Source organism: Cynoglossus semilaevis, chromosome 15, assembly GCF_000523025.1.
Source record: "Cynoglossus semilaevis isolate Cse_v1.0 chromosome 15, Cse_v1.0, whole genome shotgun sequence".
NCBI classification, from domain to species: Eukaryota; Metazoa; Chordata; class Actinopteri; order Pleuronectiformes; family Cynoglossidae; genus Cynoglossus; species Cynoglossus semilaevis.
The window spans coordinates 5023096-5042513 of record NC_024321.1 but is presented as its reverse complement, the minus strand read 5'-3'; the positions used below and the strand labels follow the sequence as shown (position 1 = coordinate 5042513).

Here is a 19418-nt window from a genome sequence, read left to right as displayed (position 1 = left end):
TGGAGATCAGCACAGGAACAGCGACTAGCCAAGCACTTCATTTAGGTTCCCTGTTGGAGTCTTCTATTCCAAACGCAGCAACTCTTGTCATGATAAGTGTAATTGTTAAAGTGCGACCGTATTCTTTTCAATTATTGCTTTATTATAATAACATTTTTGCAAAAGCTGAGTTAATTTCCTCTGTGCAGTTTCTTATGGCCGTGACATTTAGGATGTTTTAGGAAAAGTGGCAGGAAACGTAAAGCAAGTCAAAAAAGTATTTAAAATGAACAAAAAACAAACTTATCAATCAGCTTTAATGTGGGATATTGTACTGCACTATTGTATTGATAATTTCACATTACGGTACCTGGATTTTGTAGCATTTTCATATTCTATAAACAACTTTTTGGACTGATTGTATGCACTTGAAGGGTCAGAGTAATTCTACTGCTTCAGTAAGAAATATGTGTACCTTCTGTCTGAGAACGTGAAGGCCCAATGTAATGACAGTTGATAGTAAGGTGATGTTTTTATCATCCTTTAACACCACATTTGGTCAAGTCAGAGGAGCCCAAGAGTTGAGTTTTTTTTTATTTTTTATTTTAAGATAACTTAAGGTTACCGCCAACCACACATGAGCCTATGTGTATGTAGGTCTCAGTCATCCAGGTCATTTTTACTCTACGGAGTTAAATACTGTAGATAAGTCTTGGTTTCTTGAAGAATTTCTCAGGGAGGCTGAAGACCTGTAAGAAAGAGATGTTGAAGTAAAACAAAGGGTCTGACCACACCCTGACCTACTGTAATGGCAGAAAAGTGTTCCCACCACCAGGGTTGTGTGAGTTACAACTGTCACTGGAGGGTCCCAGTTGGCTGTCGGCCTCTTGGAGTCTGTCCCTGTTGTTTGTTGTATGGGGGTTGAGTTTTAGGACAGCATTGATGATGATAGCGTCTAAATCCACCTTCTCTGTTGAGAGATGGTTTCTGCAGGTTGATGTAGATGGCCTCCTTCACTCCTCTTTCAAACCATCTGTCTTCTCTGGCAGGAGGATGTACGTTTCCATCCTCAAAAGAGTGTCTGTTGTCCTTGAGATGCAGATGAACAGCTGAGCTACAACCTGAAGTGCTGGCTCTGTGGTGTTGTTGTATGCACTTGTACAGTGACTGTTTGGTCTCTCTGATGAACAGTGATCATCAACTGGAGGCATGTGGGCCAAATCTGGCCTGCCTAACTGTCCAATCAAGTCTCCTTACCGGATTCCAAGAAGTGCCAGTGTTAAACAACTGGCTGTTTTTATGGTTTTGAGATAGTTTGAAACCAGAAACATGTGGAATAACAGTGGTATACTGTTAGTTACTGTTCTCTTTCCTGTTCTTTTCTTTGGTTGTGGTAGTTAAAACCACGAGTCTTGAGTGCTCCTCTCATGTATAATTGTTGGTTGAAGAACATTCGACCACAGCATATAACTTCACCAGTAGATGTACATTCAGTGGGATTAAACACTTAAAAAATGAAATGAAAAATGAAAGAAGAAGTTGTTCAGTTTAGTCAGTATAAAAACTAGGTTACAGCTGCACTTCTACAAGAGTTTTTGTAAATGACTGAAAAAGTTTGAAGCGTGAACTGGAGTCAATTTGAACTTCTCACTTCCTGAATTCTCAGACCGTGGATACTCATCTCTCTGTGTGAATAGAGTTACTTTCCTGTCAAGGTGTGCTTACACGTGTGTGTGTGTGTGTGTGTGTGCGTTGATTCGAATCACGCCTGGGTCTAGGAAATTAAACGCTGAATGACTGCGTCGGTAATTGAATCTTGTTCTCCGTTTGCTGTCGCCGTCGCTTGCCAATAGCGGGGAATAATTGTCAAAGAGAAAGTATGTCATTAATGAGTGGAGAAAACGGGGGAAAAGAAAAAAAAGCAGAGAGTAGATGTGGTGATGATGAAGGTTGATGTGTTCCAGAGAGAGGCAGGAAGCAGATCTCTCTTTCTTTCTCTCTCCTTCCCTTTCTCATCTCCTTCTGGTTCAGAATCGGTGCCAGCGCTGAACTGTAATGGCCTCCCACCTGCCTGTCACAGGAGGAGAGAGAGGAAGTTGAATGAGTGGAATTAGATTGCATTTCCCCCCATCCCCTTCATTGTTATTTTTGGTCAAATAACACATTGCTCTTCCACTCACAAGCAGGAGCACAAAAAAAAAAAAAAACCTTCGGTGTGTAATCAATCCTTTTTGGATGGAGGGTAGAGTGAGGGTGAGGGTGAGGGAAGGGGAGAGTAGTGGGGGTGATGGCGGTGCTGCCTGCCGCTGTGCACAAAATGGAATAAATGTGACATTAGGGACGCGGGTATCATTACCTTGATGAATTACGGAAGGTATAACGATTATGGAAATTGTCATCGACTGATCATTCGTCTCAATTTATTGCAGCTCAGTGCCAGTGCGGGCCCTGCAGACTGAAATGTTATCATGTCAATAGTTCTCGGGCTCTTATCAATGCCTGCACCGCTCTTACAAAGGCCCTGCTCGCTGTACTGACGGTTGTACGCCATCCATCCATCCCCACCGTCCACAGCTCCAAACAAAGCATTTCTCCATTGACAGCGGTTCAAGTGAAAGGGGAAACTAATTGATAAATTGACCAATCACAGTGGCAGCTTAGTCAAAGAAGTAAAACTATCAATGTTCAGGCTCCTGTTGATTTCAAGGATCTTAAACCCTCCTGGTCAGAGGTCTACAGATTTTATTCAAGATACACAAGATTTCTATTTACAAACACCACCAGGAAAACTCAGGCTCACTGAAGTTACTTCTTCTAAGACCAGGGGTCACTATTGTGGTGCCCAGGGCACCTGGTGTAGCCATCATGGATTACCTACAGTTAGCCCCCTGGGGAATATGTTCTAAAACTAAAACCAGTCACTTGCTGCTTTTTTTGAATCAATTAAACTTGCAATGTTGTTCAAGTGGGTGCAATTACAGTGATATAAGTATAAGATGGGAGTCTGCTACTGTATGTCCTAGAATCCCCCGACTCCAGCCCATCAAACCATTCCAGATCCAGCCAGCGACCGGATTCCAAAATGAACATCAAATAATACTATTAGATAAAAATAGGATTTTTATTTTATTCTATTTGGGTGTCCTCAGGTGTCTGTGTTAAAAAATACTAGTCCTATCAAATATAGTTGGTGACCGCTGTCTTAGAACATGAACAAAAAAAACCTAAAAATGTTATATTTCATTATTCAATATGTTGACAAGTCTTTGTATGTAGTTCTGGGTCTTCTTTTATATATATATCACCAGAAAAGGTGATCCACACACTTGCATCTTATAGATCAGTTCTTAAAGTTGATTCTCAGATGCAGATCTGAAGGTGCACAAGACGGTTTGTTGACAGAAGATGAGACTTAGTTTGTTTGTTGTAGATATGGCATAATGGATTTCCTACTATACCAAAAGACCTGAAACTTTAATATAAAGAAGAATTTAGGTAACAGAAAACCTGCCCCTGTGCCATGGCTGTACCGGGGCCCACAGTTTGACAAACTTCAGATTACAATCTATCGATACTGTAATGAATACACCTTTTAAACTCACAGCACAAATTGCCCTGTTGGTCATAAAACAGCTCCATTTTCTGCTTTACACCAAAAAATGATTTCAGATGAGTCCCCATCTCTCAGCAGTTACACACACTAAATCCTTCTACCTACAGCATATGGAAAAATTAAAAATCAATCAGCAAATGACAAAGTCAATACCAAACTACAAATTACACACGCGCGCACACAGCAGCCATTATGAATGCTATTATGGTAATTATGTCTGTGAAGACGGAGCGATTGTAAAACGGCAGCAGAACGCAGGAGTGTGTGTGTGTGTGTGTGTGTGTGCGTGAGAGAGAGAGAGAGAGAGAGAGAGAGAGAGAGAGTGTGTCCCGGAGAGATGGCTGCAAAGATATTGCTCTGTGCTCGCCGTCAACAACATCACTGCACCTCAGGGAGCTTGTTAATGCTCTGCGTGTTTGCAAGTATTATCATAACACACCTACAATAAAAAGAGAGAGTGACATTTAGGCCCCCCTTTTACTCACGTGACCCCCCGATTCCCCCTTGTTGGGCGAATATATATATGAATATGATTAAACCCTTGACATTCATAATTTGCAGTGCAGCGGTGAAATTGGTAAGCCTCGGAGACGATAAATCATAGTTATGTCAACTGTGCTCATTAGACTTCAATTTATGAAAATTGTTGCAGGATATGAAGATTTGCAAAGGTCCAGACTCAATGAAAGCCTGTGATGGAGCCCCTCTGGAGGCTTCTTCTAATCGCTGCAGCACGAATATGGCCCTGTAATGGAGGACATATCTCTTCATTAGCCCCGCGCTGGAGTTACACTACCGCTCACTCAGGCTTTGATAAACGCACTGCTGTTTTCTTGGGGCCGGCACTTTTAGCACACAAAAGTTGCCTGCGTTTAACCAAGTCCTCTCTGAGTGCATGTTATTGCTTATTGCTCTAAGTGCAATAACCAGCCAGGGAGCGCAATAATGGCCGTACTTAGCCGACATTAGATCGGAATCGCTTTTCCTGTGCTCGCGCAGCTCAAGGAATTTCGGCAAGAGCAGCTGTCGTTTTAGGCAAAGCAGGATTTCATTTCAGCCCGGTCTGCTTAAACTTTAATTTGTATTGTCTAAATCCTGTCTTTTATTCTCCCCACTGGTTCAGGGGGATTTGTCTTTTCCTGCTTTCCTCTTCTCTGATACTGAGTTCTTCATTTGCAGTAGCGCTGGAGGGATTTGATGGATGCTGGGACATATACGGCACATAGCAGACAGTCACGCTAAGTCAGTACAAGCACATTTCAAGCACAGAGAGTACGGGAAAATAACAGTGGCTGGGCTATACTTCAAACCAGGAGGAAATTGCAGGTTGTAGAGCCGTCCTGAACTACTGCTGCTCACCTGTGTTGTTTTACGAGCAGATCATTTGTTCTGCTGTAGTGACAGTTACAGGCTAATCCCCCGTAGGCCAATCTGAGACTCATTAAAGAGCTGTACAGAAATTATTAGGGCAGGGGGAGGTTCAGAAAAGGGACAGGATTATGGTCTTTTTTTTTAGCTATGTGTGTAAATGTGTGCTTGTGTGTGTAGTGGTGACTGTATCTTTCTGAAAAACTTCCCTTATCAGGCGTTTATGGCCACCCAACACCAAAGGCCGACAAACTCATAAAGGATGAATAAAAAAATTAAATCCTTTTTTTATTCTTCAACATTTACGGGCTTTAGGTGGCTCATGAAACTTTGCCTCAAACTAAAATAGAACGCTGTTTTTTCCTGACTCTGGTTTCCTAAGACATGGCCATCAAACAGTGTTGGCAGTTCAGAGTGTATCAGTTCACTCTAAACCAGACACTCTAAACTTCTGAACCCGAAAGGAAATCAAACATCAGATATAATGTGGCAGATGTCGGACATTTTGTGGCGCGCTATTCATCATCTCTGTCTTTACTATCTTTGTGCCTTACTTTTCAAATCTTGCCTGACAAAAAATAACACAAACATGAAAATCCTAACAAAATAAAAGTGATGTAGAATCTAACTTCTACTGCATGGGTTCCTGGCAACCTCAGAGGCATTTTTGTTTTCTACAATTTGTTTTTTATAGACAGCGGTAATTTAATAAAAACAATAGTAATCAGTTGGAAAGAAATGATCAATTGCTAGACATTTCAGGTGACCCCATTTGAATTTCAGGCGACCCCTCATAGGTTTGCAACCCCATGGTTGAAAAACACTGCTCTACTGCAACAAAATAAATATCAGTACGTAAGAGTAAAGATACTGTGACGCTATGGTTCTCTTGTGATTCAAAATTAACTGGTGAACTGCTGACTGCTACAATATATATATATATATACACACACACATATATATATATATTTCTTTCTTTCTTCTTTTTTTTTTTGGCATCTCCGTCCTCAACAGTTATCCTATCCTGTTTGTTCCCTGTTTGTTCATTATCTCTTTGCAGCACTCGTTCACACCATCTAAAACTCAACGCTCCAACTTTACCTCCAGCCTTGGCTGTTTCTTATCTCTTCCTTTCTAATCCTGTCCGTCTTTGTCATTCCCAACAAACGTCTTTAGCCTCTTGTGTTAAATAAGTGTTTACACTTTAAAGTTCAAACTTTTTAAAAAAATATATTATCCAATGAAATGTGAGAGATAAAATATACAAACAAATGGAGACATTTAAAGAAATTGACATGTAAACATATTTTCTGCAGCAGATATAAAAGATATGATTTTTAGAGGAAGCTAATTTTTATCTACTACAAACGTGGTGGATATGGTTCGCAGAGATGAGGATTTTACTTTCAAATACTATTTCTAAACCTTAAAAGTATGAACTCAACACCTCAGTGTTTTTCAACCTTGGGGTCCCGACCACATGTGGGGTCCCCTTGAATTCAAATGAGATCGCCTAGAAATGTCTGCTAATTGATAACAAACTACTGATGAAATACTTTTATTCTTTTAAAAATGATGATTAAAACACCCTGCACATTTGATCAACTGTGTTCCTTCACTTTCATGAATATGAATCGAGTTCAAATAAAATGCAGCATATAAAAATATCTGAGGGGGCGCAAATTGATTGATGGCTGTGATAATATGACGGCACAAGTGACAGCAAATTGATTAAATATGATAGATAAATAATAATTAAATAATTATATAAACATGTTTTTAATGTGTTATTTTAACATATAAATCCCTCTGCATCAGTATCACTAGCACTGTTATAATTTGAACATTATAAGTAATAATAAAAAATATAATAAGAAGAAGTTGCATATTTCTTGACTTTTCTGTACAGTCTACAAATAAGCAAAAAAAGGGCAACTGCAAATAGTCTAGATGTTTCAGCCTACTTTCAATAATCTTCTAACAAATGTTTTCTTGCCATAGGGCTTTTGTTTTTATTTACCTTTTTTTTTTTTAAATGTACCAATAGTGCCACATACGTACAGTACGTCTGACCTAAATGTTTTTATTTGTTTATTTTGGCATTTTTTCTGTTAATCCTTTGGGCCCTGATCTGATATATTAATGTCATCAGGTTCGGTGAACCTATCCCTGTACATGTCTTAACCTGTACCTTATTATTTTCTCACAGTCTCTTGTGCTACTGTGACAGTGTGTGACTGCAGTGTTGTCAGCAGTGCAGTAGGTCACAGGGAACCAGTGTGAGACACCTTTCTCCATGTGTTGTTATTTCAGGAGAGTCGAGCTTCCATGAAGTGAGAAATGTCTTAGTAGACGTGAGGAGGCTGTGCGTGTGTGCGTGTGCATGTATATGGAAAAATATACATAAGTGAATGAGATGGAGAAATTAGATCATTTGTAAAAACTTAACTCACTTATTACTGAGAGAATTGAAACAGAGAAAGACCGAAGCAAAATGATCGTTTATTTCATTTCCACTAACCATTTTTAATTTACGTTCTAATTTATTTCAGGTTAACAACATAGAGTTTTGAGATAGAAATTAAAAAACAACTTCCCAAGTGTTGTGTTCGATAGTTAATGTGCGACTGTTCTAATTTCTTACTGATCCTTTTAGGCAGAAAACTATATACGGCACATTTTATTTGATAACAATCAGAAAATTGACTTTGTAATTTGCAGATTTACTGACAGAGAACAATCAGTACATCTGCTCAGCACATTGTCCATTTGGGGTTACAAAATTAAAAATCTGCCTGTAATCCAAATGTATAATTTCTTCTTCCCGAGTTACTTTGTATGACCTGAAGGTGGACAGAAATCTGTACGCTTTATTGCCTCTTTCAGCCCTGAATAAGAAGTTAAGTGCAGCTCTTTAGTCTGGAAATTGACTTGAACTCGTCTAAGACGTTAGAAAGTGCCTCAGGTACAATTCCACAGTGGGAGAGTGGAACTGTAGTGTGCACACAGGAGCTCACCTGCAGTGCAGGAAAAGGCAGCTTCGCAGTCTCAAATCTTACGAGACTTTCTTTTTAACCAGCACTTTTTCACCAGGTGTGGAGTGAGTGAAGCTGGAAGGGAGGAGGGGGGAGGGGGCAGTGAGAAAGGGAGGGATGGATGGAGAGAGTATTTTTGGTCACAGTCTCTGCACAGAAACCTTGGTTTGATACTGTGATTTGGCATTGTATTTTCAGAGGTGTATGTATATTTTATAGTCTGAAACTCTAAACCAAAAGCCAAATCATTAAAAAATCATCTGTAAGAAATGTAAAAGTAAATACAAATAAAAATAAAAGTATTATTATATATTTTCTATCTTGGAAGGTACAAACAAACGGGATTTCAGAGCTACTGAAATACTATAGCCCAAACACAGATGGACATTAACACCACAATAATCAAAATCACAGATTTTCAACAAGGGATTGGCAATGTACTAAATAATAATAATTATTATTATTATTATTATTATTATTATGAAAAAGCTTAGTTTACACCAGATAGGTTCATACATGATAATAGGTTCTGATTTCAGCTTTTAAGCTAAGATTTATTTTACAGATACATCCACCAGGTAAACTCTTGTTGAAAGATTTATTAATATACGATAATAATGATAATAGTGTTTAATGATAATCTTTGACACACTATCTATCTATCTATCTAACTATCTATCTATGGGACTGTTTACCTGTCTGTTATCTATTATGATGCAGTGACGTTTGAAGGAGACCTACTTCCCAGCCAGTCACTGATGTCACTGAGTTTCAAACCCACTTCAGTCTGTTCAGTTCAGTCTTTTGTGTTGTTCCTCTTACAAACTAATGGACGTCGCCATTTTCTTTCCTGTCCTCAGCCTTTAAACTGCTGTGTAATTGCGAACCATTATTCTTGTCAAGGAAGAAAAGGAATAATTGTAAGGCTTTGTCCTCTTGAAGTTTCTTCATCTTTGGACAATATATAGAATGACATTGAAGGAAAGGTTCATGATTGCATTGTGGCAGAAGTGTGTCATAAGTCTGACTTGAGGATCTACTTTCGCATATGAGCATACATAGATTTGGGGCTTAAACTTATTTCATAATAGATCATTATAATGAAAATGGAATAGAAGTTAAAAAGAAACAAACAAAAATAACAATAAAATAATCCAGTATTAAGAGTACTGGCAGTCTAAGATGTAAATTTTACAGCAGGAAGTACTACACATAACCTGATTACAACTTTAGCAGAATTATTGCACTTTATCAGTATTGCTACAGTACCTTACATTAGACTCAGAATCTAGATATGTCTTTGCTAACTTTGGCGTGTTCTGCTCTTTGAAGGTGTTTTGGCCCCTTTCTTGTTGTTTCATTAGCTTTGTCTTCATACAACCTTTTACTTAAGCTTTATGCTACATGTCCTTGATAATGTTTTTCCATTTGCCAGCTTTTTTTTTGTCACAACAACAAACTATGGCCAGCGCTGTGCTCATTTACCTATTCAGTCATGTACCATGTATAAGAAATACGGTAAGAATCTTTGAAAAATATCCTAGTTTTTATTAAGATTCATACATAAATATAATTTCTAACATATATTGAGTTTTGGATAAACACTCCTTTATGCCAGATTTTGACATCATTGAACCAAGACAACTCCTGAATGTAGGGCTTTCAGAATATTTTGAGGTCGTCTTGTTCGCATACACTATCCTGATGAATATGATAAACAGAAACCTATTTGAAGGCAGCGCAAGCACACACACACACACACACACAAATAGTGGAGACTATTTCCACAAAGTGCTGAATATAATGGATGAGCAGAACAGCTCTCTTCTGACAGACAAAGGCACAGCTTCAGTGTCTCGTAGCCTACTTTAAAGACATCTGCGTCTGTGGCCAGGATATGAGCTAGATTCACTCTTCAACCTGACTGACCAGGATACTCTGTAAATATAGACTCTCCTGTTATTTGTTTGGCGTAAATTCAGCAGATAAGAGTGCGTGACAGGAAGTTGTGCTGATGCGGAGACGTCCGAAACTTCTTCTGTTTTCGCAGAACAGAAGTTGGTCACAGAACATGAGTCTGTTGTGTGTACCAAATGTGTTAGAAATATATATATATTTTATTAACTTGACCTAAATCAATATTTTAATTAGTTTTTCTTAATGAAATTCTTTTTTTTTTTTTTTTTTTTTTTGTCTTTTGGATCAAATCATGTTCCTGTTTACAGTAAAACCAATGATAAAGCAGGGTTTGTTTTGACAGCGGTTGTATTTAAAAGTGTACTTGCAGTAAACACATTCTCCTAGTGGGTCTTCGCAGGTATCCAAAAGCTATACAGTATATGTCTTTATGGCCCTTTCTGTGTCCACTCAGGTCAACCCTGCCAGCCTAATGTCTCTGTTAAGTCAGCGCCTCCTTCTCCCCCTCCTCTCCCTCCCTGCTCTCCTCCTGCTTCTCTCCCCTGGCAGTTTTTCTCCAGGTTCCTCCCATCCTTCCTCAGATCAATCGTTGACTGTAAATTGCTTGTAGGTGTGAATGTTAGTGCGACTGGTTGTTTATAAATGTCCAGCCAATGACAGATTGAAGATCTCTTCAGCATTTGTTTTACCTTCACTCCGCCTCTCGGCCACAGTCAGCATCGCCGGCACCTTCATCCACCTCCACCAGCTACCAGATGGATGGATGGATAAAAAATTACTTGGATGTGCTGTTGGCACAATTAAACCTAGATAAAATCAAGTTTCTGCACGGTAATTTATTCCCGCAGAAAACTGCATCGCATTCACCCAAACTAACCTTTGCAGGAAGATTATTTTCTTATTATTGATTGCATTTTAGTGAAATATTCATCCCAAAAACTAGATTAAGGCTTTTATTTAATCATAACTCCTGCTAGTTCTGCCATGAATAAAAGTCGGCTCACATTAATAAATGCACACTGCTGGTTGAGGAGGCATCGCTGCCTTATCACCGTTTTCTCCTCCACCACATTTTCTCAGAAGCAACATTATATATAATATATCACTGAATTAGCATTGAGTAATTAATTAAAACAAGTAAAGAAAAACAGCCCGAGTGTCTTCTCTGCGTACTGTCTCTGAGCCGTATCACTCGTACCCAGACACTCAGTGTGTTTTATCTATCTTAAGCCTTTTTAAATGAGCTGGATGTAGTTCAGAAGGTCTCCAGCCACTGGCTGAGATTTACGGCAGGTCTGATCTCTTTGAGGAAGTCCATCCATCTATCTGGAGAAAATGAGAAATTAAAGTGAAACTGAACCTGCTTTGATAATTGGAAAGTTTCCTCTTTTCTGTGTGAGACACTGTGAAATTCTTGTTATTTTTGCTACCTTGAAGTTTAATAAAACTGAACAAATATTTCCTCGTAAAAGGATCAAAAGTAATGTTAAAGCAGGTAGATGTGAGGCAACGGTTGGAACCGGTTGTCCTCAGGTGTGAAGGTCAGGTGTTTGATTTCAGCCCTGCTGCTCTCATCCATGTGCCAACTTATCCTTCGGCAAAAAGATATAAAAGTCCAAGCCCCAAAGACGTAATTATTTAAACATTTGGAGCCCATTTGTTTCTCCAGTGTTTTTGTGCAGAAAATTAGAAAAAAACACAATACAGATTGTAGGATTGCACCGTTTTAACACTGTTTTCCAAAAACAAATGCTAAGATTGAACTGGAGTTTGTTTGTTAATGTTAAAAAAATATTTCTGTCGAGTATTCACTGGTTGTTCTAGTAGAACGACGCAAAGGGGGAGCCAAACCTTTCTTTTCCAATCTCAAAATTCCTACTTGCATATTATAATTTGTTTGTCATTTGAAGTCAATGTCAAATGCTGGCAGTTTGTTGGAAAGAATTACGTTTTGTTGAGAGAGATGAAATATTTTTATGGTGATTTTCTGTTCTGGAAAACATTGAACAACAGAAACCTCCTTCTGTGGATATTTAGTTGTTTGTGATCACAGATACAGTATAATCAGACATGTTCTACATTATAAAGCCAGACCCTTACAATGTGATCACTCGTAGCCATGCTTTTTCCCTCTCTTTTTTTGCCGCAAAAAAAAAAAAAGATATTTTCTAGCTGTCTGGTTTCTCAGGTTTTCTGCTTCCCACTTAAGACTTGGTGGAGATGCTGCAACCCTCTACAATCAATAGAAATGTTCAGCAAATGGCGTCAGAAGGAAACCGAGGCCCTCCCATCTCGTTTCAAAGCCTCCTCTGAGATTTCAGAGCCTGGCAAAGACGCATCCGTCTCTGTCCTCCTTTACTGCAGGCGACTGTGAAAGATTCCAGACGTCTCGCTAAATTTGAGACACGTTTTTCTTTTTTTTCCTAAAGAGTACTCATATATACATTAATTGCTGATATTACATGCTCGCCTGATTTAAACTTGACCTGGTTTTTCCCTTTAGTTTTTTCCTCTCCTTATCGTTTCTGCAGAAACACTGTGAAAATGTGGGTTTTCTCCCCACTTTTTAACAAATGGTGCCTGTGAAACCAGGAGTGAAGGCTGTTTTGTCCCTCAGGAAAGGATTCATTTCCACATGAAAGCCCAACTTCTGTCCAATCCCTTTATACATGTCGTTTTGGTTTTGCTGAACACCACGTTGGACTAAGAAAAGGCAAAAGCCTCTACAGTGTGAATTTAATGCAGTGCACATCTACACAACACTCATCCATTGTGGCCGCTGCTTTTTAGCAGACATCGGACAAGACGAGGCCCAGCTTTGAACGCATCATGCTGGCTGTCCGACCCCATGGGGACAAATTCCTGCATACGTCGAAAGATTCAGGGAGCGTATGCATAATTTGTCTTTATGTCCACAGGTCTCTCTGTCCCCTAGGTGTGGCCCATCTGTTTTCCTCCACTGATATCTTACATGTGTAAAACATAAGAAGCTGAGCACAGATATGGCCTTTTATTCTTTAATGTATGCTATGCTCTAGGGCTTCACTGCTGAAGTTTCTGGTTCATGTTCTGTACGTGATTTGTTTGAGGCAAGATTTTTCCTTCCAAGTGCAGCAATAATAGGGCACCATTTAATTTTACTGACTGTTTTGCTGGTAATAATCTGTTAGGCTAACAAGGTGCTGCCCTCCAGGATGCAGTCTGTGAATCAAAATCGGAAATACTAAAATAAATATGGCTAGGTGTTAGCAAGAATAATAGCTAAAATATGCAAGATCTATACATAATAAAAGCAAAGCTAAATGTTAGCGTTGACCCAGCAAAATGTTAGTCAGAGTTGGATGCTATATTAGCAAAAAACTAAATAAATAATTAAAAATGCATTAAAAATGCAAAAAATGAACAACAACAGTTAGAGCCAAAACTAATAAACTCGGACAAAACGTGAAGTAAAATTACCCAAATGTGAATATACTGTATGTGTGGCAATGTGTAGCCGGAAATGTTCATAAATTAGTATTGTGAAAACGGCAACTTCTTAACAGATAAAAAAATACATTAGCATAGAAACAAAGACAACATTGACGAAAATAACACAATTTTGCCAGAACAAAGAAAAATAACCAAAGATTAATGAAATGTTTATCGCGAAGGCTGCAAATTGAAAAAGAATCAGCCAACCTAACTTAAGTTTTCCCAAAAATATTTTAAATTATTTTTAAATGGTATAAATATTTAGTAAAAAACATGGCACCCAAAACAAATAAATAAATACTACACAATCAAAATTTGCACAAAAATTTTAACAAAAATCTCGAAAAAAAATGTGTTCACAAAATTACCAAATTTCAACTACAAAAAATGCCAGAAATATAGAGAAAACATGTAAAACAACAGCAGCTGAGCACAGATATGGCCTTTTATTCTCTAATGTATGCTAAGCTCCAGGGCTTCACTGCAGAAGTTTCTGGTTCACGTTCCATGTGTGTTTTTAAGGCGAGGTTTTCTCTCTGCAAGTGCGGCAATAATAGGGCAGTATTTAATTCGACTGACTATTTCCTGCTAATAATCTGTGAGGCTAACAAGGTGCTGCCCTGTAGGATGTATGAATCAAGCTGATATTTTGATTGGTTTTTTTATTCTGCCAGTCTTTAATTTGTCTCTGGGCCATTTGTTTGATATTAAGCCCTCTTTTCCCTCCTTATTTAAATCCTTACATCTCCTCCGTCTTTTGAGCCTCCATCTATTTTCTTTTCATCATCTAAAACACAGCAGGTTGCTGTGTGTGCAGCGTGTGCTCTGGTCACACTGTTCTGTTAGTCTTTGAATTTTTGGATGTTGAAAGTGCATGGCCTCCAATAGAGGGCACAGTTGACCTCGTGGTGCACCTGAGTGTGTGTGAGGAGGTGCACGGTTCCTCAAGAAAGGGAAAACCTGCTTTAGGGAAGGAAACTACAAACTGCAGACCACAGGGATACATTTATATTTTTGTAGGCGTAAAAAATACAGACAGGAGAAAAGTGTCGGGCACTTTTATACCGAGAAGACACACAACTCACATATAGTCTTAGGAGATATTAGCTTTGATTATGTAGCATGTATTATTTCACTTATTATGCAGGAATACAAATGTTTCAAACAATCTGATCTATTCATAAATACATTTAGTATTACAAATAGTATTACAAAACAGTTGTGTAATTTAAAAAAAATTCTAAATACTCTACTTTTTAAATTTACAGCCTGTTGGTCCTCAAACTGAGAAGAAAAACATATATGGGCCACAGTATGTTGAATTTATTTTAGTGTTTATTAAAACAAACATACATTTTGGGGTGTTTTTGTTTTTTTAATTGTTGAATCAACCAAAAATTTGATTCAAGTACATGAGCAGACCCTGGTCCTGCCTGTGAAGAAGGCATATGAGTTCAGGTGAAATCCAAGGTTTCTTTTTCAGAACCATTTCATACATAAGTAACAATACATTAAAAATAAAGATTACCCTGGCTTGGTTTTTGCTAACCTTTAGCCTTCTTTGTTCATTTTCTGGGAAACTTTTCCATGTGTTTGACAGTTTGATTTAGGGTATTTTTACTACCATTTCAATATTTTGCACATGGTTGCTAGGAAACCATTTTGTTTAGTAATGTCATCTCAATTCTTTCATCAATTTCTTTTGTTTTTGTGCCATGCTAAAATGTGTGGAGTGGAGTGGAAAAAACATAGAGCCCAAAGAACACCATCCTCACAGTGAATCTCAGGAGCAGTGAGTGAATGTGTAAATAAAAGGCACTGGACCTTTTTCAATAATCTAAAATGACAGTGTCTTTAAGTAGCTGCCTAACTGTATTTTATTTGGTTCACAAGAAGTGAAGAACTAAAAAAACTAATCTGCCATTAACCCCCTGCTGTAGCGAACTTAAATGGACCTTTCTGTTTGAATATGTTGCTTGGTAACAAATTTTCAAATCAAGTCTTTGAAAAAGCCTCTAGGAAATTTACCGTCGACTGAGAAAAAGTAGCTGGAAAAAGAGGGGCTATAGTGTCGTTGGCTTCAGACCAGATCAGGCGAGAATCATCTCTTTTTTATTTTTTTAATCGTCCTTCCCTTCCCTGCTTTCTTTCTTTCTTGCTTTCCTCAATGCCCTTGAATGAACACTGAATGGTAGAGTTGACGACAGATTGTTGGGCAGTTGCCTCTCATGCAGATTAAGCCATTTGATGGAGGGGAGTGTTTGATGTGCTGTGGGTTGTAATAAAAGAAAACGAACGTCCAAGGCCAGGGTTGGTTTTACTCGCAAAAGCTGTCCTCACTGATAACTTCATCACTGCATGTGGTCAAACGTGGGATACATTCAGGAAAAAAAGGACATTTTTTTTTTTTTTGCCCTGCGCCCCCCATGGAGCCACAGAGAGCTGCAGGAGCACGGCTCGAAGGTCTGTGATCTACCTCTTGGTATTGTCAGCCGTTCCCTCTCTTCTCACAGCCTCAGAAACAGAATGACTGGGCCTTTCTGCTGGGATTAGATGGCTTTTGTAATTAATGGAATCTGCTTTCCACGCTATGTTCTATGAATGCCGTCAGATGAAACCAACCAGATATAGTGTGTGTGTTTGTGTGTGTGTGTGTGAAAGAGAGAGAGAGAGAGAGACTGTGCCACTGTGAAGTTTTTTTTAACAATCCTACTGCTAATTTAAAGGAGAAGTCATCTCTGTTTAGGACCATAAGTGTTGTTGTTTATGTGAGACTCTTTTTTGCACTTCAGGAGACTGCCAGAATATATGACATAAAAATCAAATGTCTTTCAGTTTATTATTATGTCATATAATTTGGCACTTGGATAAGCATTGTAATTCAGGACTTTTGATCAATGTGTTACTGCTGCTTTTGTTAATATGAAGATGCGTGCAGATACGTTAGTTTTGGTTATACAGTTAAAAACTTCATGATCATGGCCTAAATATTTAGGAGTAGTCTTTTTCAATCTAATGTTATTCTAATCTTATTGACTTGCGTCTGGGCCAGCTCTGTTTTTAAACAACCTTCTAGTTGATTTCTGGCCAAGCTGCGGTCAACTTTAGCCCACAACAATTACAGACCACCCCTCTGTGCCACAGACAGTACAAATCAAACTGTCTTTAGGGCAACAAATGGGTCAGAGCTGCTCCTCAGCATTTTTAAAAAGACAGATGAATTCCTGGTTGAGGTCTGAGCTTGTTATCTGTAATATATCTTTCAGTAACAACTACAAAAACATTTTTCTCACGGCCAGAGTTAATCTTAACCTAAATCTAATGCAGATATTTATGCTGCTGTGAATTGATTACAGACGGTGGATGGCGAAAAAAAAAAAAAAAAAAAAGACAATAGGAATCAAGCCTAAGATTCTGTTGAAACACTGGGACCGTTCAAGTTTATCAAACAGCTTAATTAACAGCTTGAGTAACCCTTAGCTGTGAGTGCTCTGTGAGAAATAACACATTTGTTTTGCATCAGTCTGCCCCCCCACCACTCCCCCCGTTTCCTTCTTCTTCTTTTTTCCCTCCTTTTCTCTTCTCTTGTCAGAGACGAGGTGAGAAATCTGGAGATTTGTGAGACGGCCAATTATAATGCAGCAGCAGCAGCAGTGAGGAGCAGGGAGAAACAGGCAGGTGGAGAGGATGCGGAGAATCACAGTAAATTCACCTCCACCTCCTTTCATGTTTCATTTATGGGGATAAATTTTTCAACTCCTAAAAAAAACATGCTGGCTGATGTAGGAGACAGAGTTCTACATGACCCTCGGAGTCAGCCTGAATTTTCTCTCTCTCTTTTCTACCTTAACAGTGGTTTTTCAAACTATTTATGCAGGAACGAGTGCAGGAATGAACTTATTTCAGTTTTGCCTGTGCAAATTTGTTTCACTGAATTAAACGTTGGTCAGAAATTTTTATGAACTGCTGAATTTATCCATGAGTTAATGTTCAATTTTCTTTGATTTTTTTTTTTTTTTTTTTTGCAGATAGATCAGTTAAATACGTTCCAATGCATATTACATTAAATTTGGTAGTTTGGTACCTTGGGCTGATGGTTACATAATTCCTTGACCTTGGAAAATATTTCCTCTGAATTATAAGGTAGAGTGAGGATCTGCAGAGTGGAGTGGAATGGAGTGTTTCCAACAAAGCATGGGTTGAACATTATTTCATGCATGTTTATCACATGACAAACATTTAAGAATGAGGAAGAAGCATGTTTAATAAAAGTCAACTCACAAGAGGGAGCCAACGCAGCTGCAGGGTAACTTAATGACAGGAAACTATAGTGAGAAAAATATAAATATTAGCTAAAGGTTTGTTCAAGTTGATCGTAAATTGATGAACCAACGCTGATTTTAAAAGCTGGCTGTAAATAAAACACATTTTACTCAAATGTTTGCCAACGTTGCCAAACAGCCAACACCTTAATATATATATATATATATATACGTAACTAAATGTTAGCATTAATAATAAGTTTAGCCAAATTGATGCAATAACCATTGGGATGAAGGTCAGCCCAAACAAGACAAAAAAGCTAAATTTAGCGGTGGCTGATTCAAATGCATGGTTAAATGTCAGAGAAAAATGTAAAATAAAATAAAATAGAATTTAACCATATAATAAAATATAACTACAGTAAAAAAGTTAAAAACAAATATTATCTTAGAAATAGCTAAAAAAATAAAACCAGCTCATATTTTTGACCCACTCACCAAAGGTTAGCCACGAAATAGCAGATAGCAACTGCCAAGAAATAACTATAACATAGCCAGTAAAGAGATAAAGGTATGTAAAACTTTGCTAATATCTGCTAAAAAAATAACCCAACGTAATAGCTAGAGTAGAAAAATAAATAGTAGAAAAAGATTCTCCAAAAGGAAGAGTCAATCAGATAAGGAAAACCTAAAATGGAGTCCAAATACATTTGATATTTGTCAACATAGTTTAAAGGTAGCACTTGCTTGCAATAATTAGCTACAATTAAATTGAAATTATAATTTTAACCATCCTTTAAAACACCAAGATTATAAAAGAATTCACAGGTTAATGATGGTCCGAGCCAACACACAGGATCAGTTTTAAACACATTGGCCACATTTCACCATTGAACTAGAAAATAAAGACTCCATCTAATCAATAAACCCAAATTATCACATTCATGGTCAACCTATCCTTGCATCTTCATCTGTCACTGAGATCCAGGCATTGTTCAGTGTGAAGTATTCCATTTTACACTGTAATTATTATTATTCCTGTTTTTTATACAACTAAACATGAAGAACTCAATATCTTTTCAATGGTTTACAGCTAAACCCTTGGCCAGCTTCACTATAATTGAATGCTGAGTGTTTGAATGGTGCTGCTGCACTCCGACCAATCAATGTTGGAAAAAAAGCTATTGTGTTTGAATTTTAAGTAAGAAAAAAAAGCAGTATCAGCTTGAGTCATGTGGGCTTTAATTGGTTTCTGTAGAAGAGCAGAATATTGGTTGCACAGTCTTAACCTGGTATTTTTGAAATGTCTATGTTAGACAGATTACATCAAATTAGTAATTACGTGCAATTTGTTTACAGATAATGCATTATTATTGAGAGCGTAGGAGGGAAAAATGTGGTATCATTCGTTATCGGTATTGGTAGATACTCCAGATCGCAGTATCGGTATCGGATATCGTTAAAAATGATTGCATTATTTGAAGAAGAAAACAAAATGTCCCTAAAAGGTAAAGTTCAGGCGCAAGAGTGCATTTCCAGCCCTGCTCCCGTGCCAGTGTCGGGCACACACTCCCGTCTCTGATAACAGAAAGAATTAGTTTCACACCTGTTTCCTGTTGAAAGTGATAGTTGAAACTTTGAGCGACGCATCCTCTCTCTTTTGGGGGAATTTAATCATTATTTCATTATATTTAGGAGCCGCCTGCAGCGCTGAGAGGCATCAGAAGCAGCAGCATCAGCATCAGCAGCAGAGGCGGGCGGCGCTGAGGG

At 38.1% G+C, this 19418-nt stretch overlaps 1 long non-coding RNA gene across 1 annotated transcript in view; it reads left to right on the top strand.

Annotated features, from left to right (window-relative positions):
• The window catches only part of LOC107989708 (uncharacterized), a 60247-nt gene extending 40845 nt beyond the window's left edge, over positions 1–19402 (top strand). Inside the window, exon 5 of the long non-coding RNA XR_003051941.1 lies at positions 19344–19402. This is a non-coding gene — a long non-coding RNA (uncharacterized LOC107989708). The remainder of the gene's footprint in view (positions 1–19343) is intronic.
• Positions 19403–19418: the final 16 nt, after the last annotated feature.